Source organism: Arvicanthis niloticus, chromosome 20 (genome assembly GCF_011762505.2).
Source record: "Arvicanthis niloticus isolate mArvNil1 chromosome 20, mArvNil1.pat.X, whole genome shotgun sequence".
NCBI lineage: Eukaryota > Metazoa > Chordata > Mammalia > Rodentia > Muridae > Arvicanthis > Arvicanthis niloticus.
In genome coordinates, this window is record NC_047677.1 from 46868795 (window position 1) to 46880479 (window position 11685).

Genomic DNA, 11685 nt, shown 5'->3' on the forward strand with positions numbered 1-11685 from the left:
CTTCTCCTCTGAGACCCCTGTATGGTCCTCCCCGTCCCCTGCCACCTCTGTTCTCCCCGCCCTAGCCACCTGCTACAGTATTACTGTTCCTTCTCCAAAACTACCAGCGGCTTCCCACTGCCCAAACACTCTGGAAACACCTTCCCTCGGGACTCGGTGTCCTCCGGCATCTACCGGTGCATTCCAGAATAGAGCCAATGTCAGAATACCTTCCTTCTGGCAGTGACTGGAGCGCAGACCAGGTGACCTTACCACAGCCTGCTCAATGACAGCAGTGCTGAGCTCAAGGAGGCCCCTCCCTCTCCACCTCACACCTGGGTGTCATCCTCCCTTTGATGTGAACTGGTCCTGTGACCAAAAGAATAGAGGAGATGACACTAACTTCCAGGACCAGATTATGAGAGAGCCAGGCTTCTTCTCAGTGCATTCATTCTGGGATGTTTGTGTTCAGAGCCTAGCCACCATGCTGCAAGCTGTCCACATATACACCATGGTGCACACGCACAGAGATGACAGACAGACAGACAAATAAATAAATGTAATTTAAAAATTAAAAGAGGCTAGATTATGTGGTTCACGCCTTTAATCCCAGCACTCTAGAGGCAGAGGCCGGCAGATCTCTGATCTTGAGGCCATCCTGGTCTACAAGTAAGTTCCAGAAGAGCCAGGGCTACACAGGATCAAAAGAGAGAAGGGGTCTGGTGGTGTTGAGGACACAAGTTTGGAAACTACTGTTTTGCATGGTGACTCCAGACCCCAGCACCCTTGTTTCCTCAGCCCTCGGGATGCTGACTGAAGATAAACCCGTAAACTATCAACACCCTGAGCCCCTGCTGTATCTTATGCATGTCTTCTCTCCTCAGCCGGGCTCCTCACCCCTGGAAGAGGAATGGCGACCAAGCACTAAGTCAGCTTAAGGCTTAAGGCAGCGACGGCCCCAAATGCTTGAGGTTTGCACACAAGCAAGAGACAAAGACCCTCAAGCTGAGCCTCAGTGAACTGCCACCATTGGGGCTGTTCACGTGACAGAAAGATAAGTGCAACCCAGCAGCTCTCCCAGCCTGGGAGACTTCCTCCTTGTCCTCTACCCACGTCTTCCTCCCTCACACTCCCTTCAGAGGGAAAGGGGTTAGATGTGGGTCTGAGAACTGCAGGGGCTCTTGCCCCAGACCTTCCAGAAGGTTCTAAAAACAAGCTGACCCTCGTGACAGGCAGCCAGACCCAGGCTGGTCACCCTGTTTGGCAACAGGAAAATCTGCAGGCTGTAAAACTCAGAGAAAGGGAAGTGGATCCCACAAACAGCTCTTGGACCCCCCGAACATCAGAGATTAAAACAGGGCCAGGTTTCCCCTGCCCCCAGCAGGGACCTACCATAACCCTGCCTGCCAAGCCATCAAGACAATGACCATCAAACTCCCTGGTGTGCCCCTTCTGAGAGTTTCTAGAACCTGCCAGGCATCCTGTGAACAGGGAAACAGTGTGGGAAGCCCAAGGCATTGTTAGATTCTGCTGAGGACTAGACACCCAGCAGAGAAGGAAGAGCCAGGTTACTGCCCCACAGGCCCGGAGGCAGGGATTAAACATCTCTATCATGTCCCCAGAGCCTGGTGTATGTTTTCCCTGAGCAAACGTGATGGCACACGCCTCCAATTCCACCACTTGGGAGAGAGAAGGGTGAGCTGGAGTCCTGGACCAGCCTGATTACACACCCCACATGAGTATAAGGGAACGTTCATTTAGTGACTCAACAAACACTGGCTGCCCTCTGTAGCAGCCCCTCAGACTCAAGAGCAAGTCTGTGTTCTTGTGGGTATAAAGGCGAGACTCTCCACACTCCTAAGAGATCTACCTAAGCCACATACATTTGATGAGCAGTTGTCATGGTGATAGATGCAGTTGCTGCACTAGTGATCAGGGACTCAGCCTGATGACCCCTGCGAGGCCAGGATCCTGTGGAGCCCGTGGCAGTCGGCCAGCCGGACACCCGAGTCGGTGAAGCGGGCTTACCTTTACCGTGGGTTTGTCTTCATCTGTCAGTGAGCAGCAGCCGCCGACTGAGTCCTACACGCATACCCACACTGATGCACAGCGCTGCAAAAGTGTGAAGGAGCCAATGTCAGTAACTGAGTGGTGCCGGGCTCGAGAAAAGAGCTTACTTAGAAAAATTCTAACCGAACACCCGGACTCAAGGACCAGTGGTCCCATATGACCTCACACACACACACACCCTGGGAGACTCTCCATCTCAGTCTGAGTCAGCAAATATTTCCCAATCCTGGAAGCACTCTGCACTGCCAAGCAAGCAGACACTGGCTCTCGAACTTACCTGGGAGGGGCGGAAGGAGCTGGCAAAGTAAGAAAAAGGTGGTGCCTAGCACCCCACTGGCTCATAGGAGAGGCCCCTGAGTCACACCCCAGTCACCAGCCCTAAGTTGTGAAGGCTATGGGAGAAGACCCGCATGCCTGAAACCCGACTCGGAAGGCCCATATGCCTGCCAGGCTCCAGCCAAGTACCCAGCTCTCCTGTGACACCCTGGAATCCAGCTGCTAGGGCAAGCCACTCCTCCCTTGGCTCTGATGACACACAAGCATGCTCGGAGACATCAAACCATCTCCAAGAAACAGCCACAGGGCAATCTGGGACGACATGGCACAGGCAAGGGCACTGGGCACAAGGCTTCGGACATAACACAAGCCACAGCCTGGCAGGACAAACAAGCCTGTGTGGCTGCTGGCAAGGGAGGCATGCTCCCAATGTGGATGGTGCCATGAAGCTAGTCCTGGCATCACCAGGCCTGCCAGAGCCACTAGAGGAGGTACTGGAGTGCACTGGCTCCACCAACTCCCAACATGCAGAGGGTGAGCACCCTGGGGAGGTGGGCCTCAGGACAGGACTCAGCCAGGAGTCCAACACACCCCCTGAAGAGACAAGACTAGTTGTACCAGGACCTGGAAGGCTCAAACCCTGGGGACAGCTTGCACAATAGCTGGGCAGCTGTGTCCTGTCCAAAATAGAGGCCTACCAGCTTTCCAGGCTAGCCTCCACACTGACTATCCCACCAGGCCTTTAGGAAAGACAGTAAGGGACAACAGGTGGGGCTGGGAGGACATAGGACAACTGCTTTTCCTAAGTGGCTTGAAGCACACAGCACAGAAAAGTTCCCAAAGAGAGTAGGGGGTCAGTCCAGTGAACTATGGAGGTGACAGGAGGTGCCACTGGCAAGGGCCTGTCCGCTCGCACAGTGATTCAAGCCACGATCTGCAAAAAGCACCAAATGGAAAAAAACACTATTCCCTAGACGGCTGTGGAGTGGATAACCTAGGAGGTCACGTAGCCAGCGTCGCTAGGATTTACAAGGTTCTACCAGGACTGGCCCCGCACTGTACTGGAAGGTCCTATGTGCCAACTCAGCAAGAAGCCCTGTGGTCAGTAAAGCAAAGACGGGAAAAGAATGGACTGCTCAAGGGTGGTAGGTAGGGGCCTGAAGAGGTGGCTCAGGTTAGGAGTACTTGTTACTCTTTCAGAGGACCCAGGTTCGAGCCCCAGCACCCACATGTGGTTACCAGCTGGAACTGGTAACCAAAACTGTATCCAAAACTGGTATCCAAAACTGTAAGATCTTTTGACCTCCGGAAGCACCGAGTACATACGCATGGTGCACAAGTGGTGCCGCACAGACATATAGGCAGGTGAAACACTCACACGTAAAATAAAATGAATAGTAAATAAATCTAATTTAAAAAAAAAAAAAACCTGTCAGGCAGAGTCGACTGTACCCCTCAATAACGACCCGGGTGGGGTGGTATACCCCAGCAACCCCAGGACTCAGAAGGCAGAACAGGAAGACTGCCATCAGTGAGGAGGCTACCAGAGTGCTCTCAAGGCCAGCCTGGGTTACAGAGTCATACTGTCTGTCTCAGATTTTAAAGGGGAGGGACAAGATGGCTCAGTGGGGAACATCACTTGCCAACCAGCCTGATGACCTAAGTTCAATCCCGGGGACCCATACACCAGAAGGAGAGAACCGACTCCCAACACTTGTTTTACACGGTCACACAAATAAATAATAAGTGTAAAAGATATTTTTTAAAAAACTTGAGCTAGGCAGTGGTGGCGCACGCCTTTAGTCCCAGGACTTGAGAGACAAAGGCAGGTAGATTTCTGAGTTTGAGGCCAGCCTGGTCTACAGAGTGAGTTCCAGGATAGCCAGGGCTACACAGAGAAACCCTGTCTCAGAAAAACAAAACAAAACAAACAAACAACCTTGAGGGATGTTTTCTCCTAAGAAGAAGATTCCTTCTGATGTCCTCCATTCTAGTCACCCCCACACCCAGCGCTAGACAGAGGGAGGGGCCCTAGGGATCAGTAAAGAGGAGACTAGCTCAACCCCAGGCTAGCCACACGCTTACTGTTTTCATGGAAAAGGGTCAGTGCACTCGAAGATGACAAAACTGTAAGTTCTGGTCAGGCTGGTTCAGTTGGCTCCCTGCTGTGGCTCCAGAAGGTGGCTTGTTCTATGGCCAATTCGGGCTCAAAGACAGGGAGTGCAATCCTCAAAAGAGGAGACCTAGAAACCTGCTGCCAACGGAACCATGGGCTCCTGCTTCTGAAGCGGGGGTGGGGTCAGACTTCCAGAGTCTTCAAAGATCAGGTATATGTTCTCTCCTGAGGACGCCTCCAGGGGTCCACGCCAGACAAAGAGGATCAACCGTGCGTGCAGCTCAGCTGTTGATCCATGTGCCTGGAAGCAGACAGCCCAAGTTCCTTTGCAAAGAAAGCCTCACTGCTGCAATCCCTCAGCCTGCCCAGGCAGATGCCCAGGCAATACCCCCAGACCACACCTGGGCAAAGGAAAAAAAACCGTCAGCTGCCTCTCCCAGCCACAGTAAATACAGCTGCCCAGGAAAAGGACAGAAAAAAAGGCACCAAGGAACCACGTCCAGGGACCAACACCAGAGGCAGTGAAAGACAGTCACTGGTCCAAGGCATCAAGATTAAGGGAACAGATGCCCCCAACAGCCCCAGAGCTAGCAGGCCCACAATCCATTTAAAAACTCAAATGGGAACGTATTCTGGGGCTGGTGAAGTGGCTCAGCAGGTAAAGGTGCCTTCATCAAGCCTTAATAATCCGAGTCTATTTCCAGAACCCACAAAAATCAAACGAGAGAGCCAACTCCTAACTCCAGCAAGCTGTCCTCTGACCTACACACACCTGCACCCCACCCCACATCCACAGAAGTAAATAAATGTAACTTTTAAACAAAAAAGGCATTCTGGAGCCAGTACAGGGAGGAAAAACCCAGTTAAAAAAAAACCACGGTCAACCCTGGGCATAGCTTCTGGAGACTCCTCTTAGCTCTATGGGCTAGGGCGTGCGTGGAAGGGAAGCTACAAGGGCACAGACAGCTTTAAGTATCATGGTTTAAATACATTCCATAATATCCCAAATGAATCCTGTTTCCTGGAAGGGGAAAAGAGTTATATGAGGCCTCTGGCTACCGCTGGCGCACACCCAGCTCAGAGCCGTCTCTCCCCCAAGGGTTCCTGGAAGTCAACAAACTCATAAAGGGGAAGTATTGTAAAGCTGAGATTACAAGGGCCTACCAATTGGACATCCCTCCCAATACAACACCCAGTAAACCCTGTGACCTGAACAAATCTGGTCAAGCTGGCGCTCAACACCCCCATCCTACCGCCCTCCCAGCTCGACTGAAGGTGAAACAGAAGCCTATCGTGCACCTCTGGGTTCTCCCCAAGCAGAGGCAAAAAAAAAAAAACAAAAAAACAAAAAAACCCTAGACGCGAGGCGGTCGACAAGAGGTGAAAAGGACAGGAGATAAGAGCCGAGCAAAAGCCGGGCCTCTGCGGGTAGCCAGGATCGAAGAAGCTCGGATAAACCAGACTGGCTCACAACATCCTAGGGAAGATGGGGAGGGATCGGGCAACCGGAGATCAGGGGTCGGAGATGAGAAGAGAGCACTGACCGACAGGGCAAGGATGGAAGACTGTCGAGGGAGGCAGGAAGGCTCTCCAAGGAGGGCCTGGGTAGCGGGGCACCAGAGAGGCACTCAGGAAGGGGATCAGAAGGGAGGTGACATGAAGTTCTTGTGGAATTGGGAGGAAATGAAGCCACGGGGCTTCAGAGGGGTCAGAGTGGGTAGGAGGAGGGAGGGAGGCCGGCTCCAAGCAACCACGGAGGTCCCCGCGGTGGAGACCCCGGCGGTGGCGCCTCAGCGCGCAGGCCGAGGGTGGACGAGCCGCAGCCGCGCGGAACGCGGCTCTCGGAGCCCCTGACCCCACCGTCCACCTCGGCCCGGGCCGCGCTGACCTCTCCCGACCCGCACCGACCTGTCCCGGCCGCCTCTCGCGCCGCCGCCGCCGTCTCGAAGGCTCCGCAGAATCCCCCAGCTCCTGCCAAAACTTTTCCCATTAATCCCCAGCTCCGCCGCGGCCTGCGGCGTCACACGCTCCCAGCCCCCGACCACGCCCCCGCCACCGTGACGTCACCGCGCCACCGCCCCGCCCTCTTCCGCCAGGCCAGCAGCCAATCGCCGCGCCTCCTGGAGCCACTCCCTTGACTCCCATCGCTCCGCCCACCGCACCGCTGCCCCTGGCGCGTCTGCAGCGCCCTCTGCAGTCAGATATGGGAGCAGCAGTTGAGGAAGGCATTGGGAAGAAGTAAGGGCTGGTCAAACAAGTTCAGGAAACCTCAAGAAAGTATATTTAAAGCTCGGAAAGAAGGTGGAGGTCAAACCTCCTCACTCTTCCTGAGAAGAAACTAGGCACAGACTTGTGTGGCTTGAAGCAAGAAGCAAAGCTAAGGGCGGCTGGGGAAGGAATACAGGCAAACTGTAATTTTCAAAGGAGCTTGGGAGAGACGTGGTGGGAGATTTGGGAATGAAAATACAGACACACCAAGCAGTGGTGGCGCACGCCTTTAATTCCCAGCACTTGGGAGGCAGAGGCAGACGGTTTTCTGAGTTCGAGGCCAACCTGGTCTACAGAGTGAATTCCAGGACAGCCAGAGATACAGAGAGAAACCCTGTCTCGAAAAAAATAAACAGACAAACAAACAAAAAACCAGACGCACACGTTCTTCAAAATATCTATTTTTATATGTCAGAATATTTTGTCTACATGTCTGTCTCTGCAACACGTGCGTGCAGTGTCTGCAGAAGCTGGAAGAAGGCGTTGGATCCCCTGGAAGTGGAGTTACAGACAACGGAGAACTTCTATGTAGATGCCAGGAAGCGGTCCACTGAAAGAGTAGCAAGCCCGATCTTCACCCTGAAGCATCTCCCCAGCATCCCCCATTTTTTAATTGGTGGCTAGTTCGATGGCTCGGTGGGTCATCGCTTTGCCTCCAAGCCTTCAATTCAGTCCCTGGGACCCACATATCGGAAGAATGCCTCCGACAGGCTGTCCTCTGACCTCTACACACCGCGTGTGCACATTCATGTACACTCACACAAGCAAAATGAAAGATCTGGAAGGCATGGTGGCACTGTAACTCCAGCACTCAGGAGGTAGAGGAAGGTTCAAGGTCATCTTTAGCTATGGAGAAAGTTCTAGGCCAGCCTGTGCTGTGTGAAGCCCAACAAGAAAACACATTTTAAAGGAACTTTTCTCCCACTTGAGAGCTCTGTCACTGGATGGCATGGACCTACCTGTGCCTGGGCTTGCCTAGAAGAGGAGCCTGTCACCCCAACTTGCCCCTCATCATATACCATAGAGGGTATGTTGCCAGAAGGCAATCTGGCAGGAACTGGTTTCATCATCCTAGAATGAACAAAACTTGACTGGCAGGAAAGTCAGGAGGTTTCTCCCTCCTCAACACCGCCATTAAAGGCTACCTCTGCCCTGTCTGGCACTCCTTACAGCACATCCTCAGCTGGATTTGAGATCCCCACACCACTTTTTTCTTCTTTGTTTCTGTGTGTGTGTGTGTCCCCACATGTGTGCACATGTGCACTTGGAGAACAGAGAAGGGCATTGTGTGTCCTCCAAGGATATATTTTCATGTTGTTCCTTTGAGGCAGGATCTGGTTTTGTGGGATAGGTTGTCAGCCATCAAGCCTGGGCTATCCTGATTCTGCAGTTACAGGAGTGCGCAGGACCAGACCCTGCTTTTCTGTGTGTGCTGGGATCTGAATTCTGATTGCCCTGCTGGTACAGCAGAGGCTCTTAACTCCCGAGCTGTCTCCCTAGCTCCCTTCTATTTTGAAATGGATTTATATTAACTTTTTAGATATCACCTACCTTGTCCTCTGAGGCTGCAGTAAAAATGGCCTGGGGATATCAAAGATTTCTGCCATTTTTTTGTTTGTCTAAGCTCTGCTGTAGGAAGGATCTCAGGCTGGTCCTGAGCTCCTGACCTTTCTGTCTGCACTTCCCACATGCTGGAATCCTCTACACCCAAGTTTATGTGGCCCCAAGTATGGAACGAGGGCTTCATCCATGTTAAGCAAGCCTTCTACCTACCAACTGAGCTACAACCCAAGCCGTCTTCTAGACTCTTAATGTTAGTTTTGAGAATTTCACACTTGCCTATTATGTATTTCGATTATAGTCATGCTCACTCCTTCCCCTGATACCTCCCAGGTCCAAATTCACACCCAGCACCCCTTTTCTGGTTTTTGTTGTTCTTATTACGTTGTATTTATTTATCTTATGTGCATTGGTGTTTTGTCTACATGTATGTCTGTGTGAGGGTGCCGGATCCCCTGGAACTGGAGTTAAAGACAGGTATGAGCTGTCCTGTGGTTGCTGGGAATTGAACCTGGGTCCTCTGGAAGAGCAGCGGATGCTCTTAACCACTGTGTCATCTCTCTAGCCTGCTACATTGTACTTGTTGTGTGCACATATGTGCATGCATGTGTTCGTGAGCGAGCATGTGGCGGTTAGGAGGCACAATTTGCAGAGGAGTCAGTCTTTCCACCATGTGGGCCCTGGGGCTTGAACTCAGATCTCCAGGCTTGGCAGCAATCGCCTTTACACCCTGAGCCATCTCATTCGCCCCCTTTTTTGGTTCTTAACCACTTTACCTGGCCTCTTTTGGGTTCTTTTGTTTTGTTTTTTGTTTTTTGTTTTTTGTTTTTTGTTTTTCGAGACAAGGTTTCTCTGTGTAGTCCTGGCTGTCCTGGAACTCACTTTGTAGACCAGGCTGGCCTCGAACTCAGAAATCCGCCTGCCTCTGCCTCCCAAGTGCTGGGATTAAAGGTGTGTGCCACCACCATCCAGCCTCTTTTGGGTTCTTAAGAACTCTGTTTATGGGCTGCTTAAGATGGCTTAGTGGGTTAAGGTGCCTGTTGCCACGCCCAATGACCTGTTGGCTCCTCAGGACCCACATGGTAGAAGTAAAGAACTGATTCCCACAACTTGTCCTCTGGCCTCCCTGTGTTTACCAGCGTGAACTTGTTCTCGTCCATAAATATTTAAATAAATATTTCAACCAGGCTGTTTCTAATACTTGGATTACAAATCTGAATGAAACAGTATCCCCAAATCTTCCCGTTGGCTAGATTTGTCCTTTGGGACAGTTGAGTGGGAAAGAACCCTCAGGATCCTGCCAAGTTTTTACAGTCCTTTGAAGCCAGCCAGGGATCTCAGCTATCCAAACCTGCCCAGCAATGTCCGATGGCAGTGTAGCTGGTTAGAGAGTACCCTGCTCACTGCTGTGTCAGCCTCTGGCCTGCAGGGGGCGACAGGTCACTCTCCCAGACCTCCCTCCCCCTTCTCTGCAAACAGTGTCGAAAGTAACAATCCAGAACAGCCACTTTCCAAGTCTGGGTGACCCCTAACAACAGTGTCTAACACATCTGTGGCACTGCAGCCCGGTGTCCCCACCCACCCCTACACCTGGGGCCACAATGGCTGTGACATCTGAAACAGGACAGGTTCCCTGAAGATGATGGGCAGGATCGAAGTTATTAAGGATAGACGTTCTCTGCCCTCCAAAATGTCCCTCAATATGTCATCTTCCCGTGATACTCAAAATTAGATCACGACATAGAACACTGAAGAACCCAGAAGAAACTCCATTTACCACTGAGGAAACAGAGGCACAGGGGATAGACGGTGATCTGGAGTCTACACTCTTTGCAGGGCTAGGGAAGGTCCCCGGTTTGATCACAGAAAGGCAAGAATACAAACTTGCCTTAGTCACATACAGTAGTACACACCTACAGTCCAGCACTTGGGAGGTAGGGGCAGGAGGAGCAGTTCAGGGCCAGCCTCAGCTACACAGTGAGTTCTAGGTCATTTGGGGCCATATGAGACTGTGGCTCAATGAACAGCTCCCAAACTGCTGTTGTGTTGTGTTGTTTAAACACAAAACAAGCCGGGCGGTGGTGGCACACGCCTTTAATCCCGGCACTTGGGAGGCAGAGGCAGGTGGATTTCTGAGTTCGAGGCCAGCCTGGTCTACAGAGTGAGTTCCAGGACAGCCAGGGCTACTTACTCAGAGAAACCCTGTCTCAAAAAACCAAACCAACCAACCAACCAAACAAACAAAAAACCCACACAAAACAAAATCTCAATTGTTCAATTTTACCAGTGAAGACTCGGGAGCCAGATGCTGGGGTGGAAACCTACCGGCTCAGAGAGATGGACAAACACCCAGCTGACCTTCTTACTCCACCAATGCCCTAGAAGGAAAAGCTCCATCTCTTTCTCCACGCTGTCTTAAATTCCCGTCAACTCAAAGCCCCTCTCTTTCCTGGGTTTTCTTATGTTCACTCCCGGTCAACTGGCTGCTCGCTCTGCCTCTTGACCAATCGTTGACTTTATTTAGCGCTTGTTTACAGGAAGCTCTTGGGTTTAAGGTGTGCGCTAGGGCTGAGCCGGACCACAACAAGAAACAAGTTCTTCTAACTCACAATCCCTGGGTTCACAGTGTGATCAAATATCCTGAAATACCAAATAACCAACCTTATCTTACTCGTAGTTGATGATTTAGCCCATCGAGAGAGTACACGCCTGTAATCTCACCTCTGGTAAGGCTAAGGCAGATCTTGAGATTTCAAGTTCCTAACCAATCTGGGCTATGATGAAGCATCATGTCCAAAAATCGAGTTAGCAGGGAAAGGGTTTATTCGGCTTAGACTTCCACATCACAATTCATCATTGAAAGAATTCAAGACAGGAATTCAAGCATGGCAGGATGCTGGAGGCAGGAGCTGATGCAGAGGGCATGGAGGAGTGCTGCTTACTGCCTTGCTTCCCACAGCTTCCTCAGCCTGATTTCTTATAGAATCCAGAACCACCAGCCCAGGGGATGGCACCACCCATAACGGGCTGGGCCCTCCTCCATTGATCACTCATTGAGAAAATGCCTTACAGCTGGATCTCATGGAGGCATTTCCTCAAGGGAGGCTCCTTCTCTAATGACTCTAGCTTGCACAAGAACACAAGACTAGCCAGTACATCAACTAGTCAACTCTGTGTAGTTTTCAAGAATCTTTGTGATCAGGTCTTCTGTTACCTTTCATCTTTTCTTCTCTTCCTCCTCTCTCTTTGGTTTGTTTTAGAGTATGTGTGGATGGGTGAGCCTATGTTCATGGCCGTCCTGGAAGTCAGAGAGGTCTGCTTTTGATTTTTTTTTTTTTTTTGGTTTTTCGAGACAGGGTTTCTCTGTATAGCCTTGGCTGTCCTGGAACTCACTCGGTAGACCAGGCTGGCCTCAA

General features: G+C 51.5%; 1 protein-coding gene across 1 annotated transcript in view; it reads right to left on the minus strand.

The window, feature by feature from the left end:
* The window catches only part of Ppard (peroxisome proliferator activated receptor delta), a 72060-nt gene extending 65576 nt beyond the window's left edge, over window positions 1-6484 (minus strand). Inside the window, exons 1-2 of the mRNA XM_034524487.2 lie at window positions 6350-6484; window positions 2008-2091 (exon numbers count right to left, since the gene is read on the minus strand). The gene's annotated coding sequence lies outside the window, so the exon portion shown is untranslated. The remainder of the gene's footprint in view (window positions 1-2007; window positions 2092-6349) is intronic.
* Between the last annotated feature and the right edge of the window lie 5201 nt (window positions 6485-11685).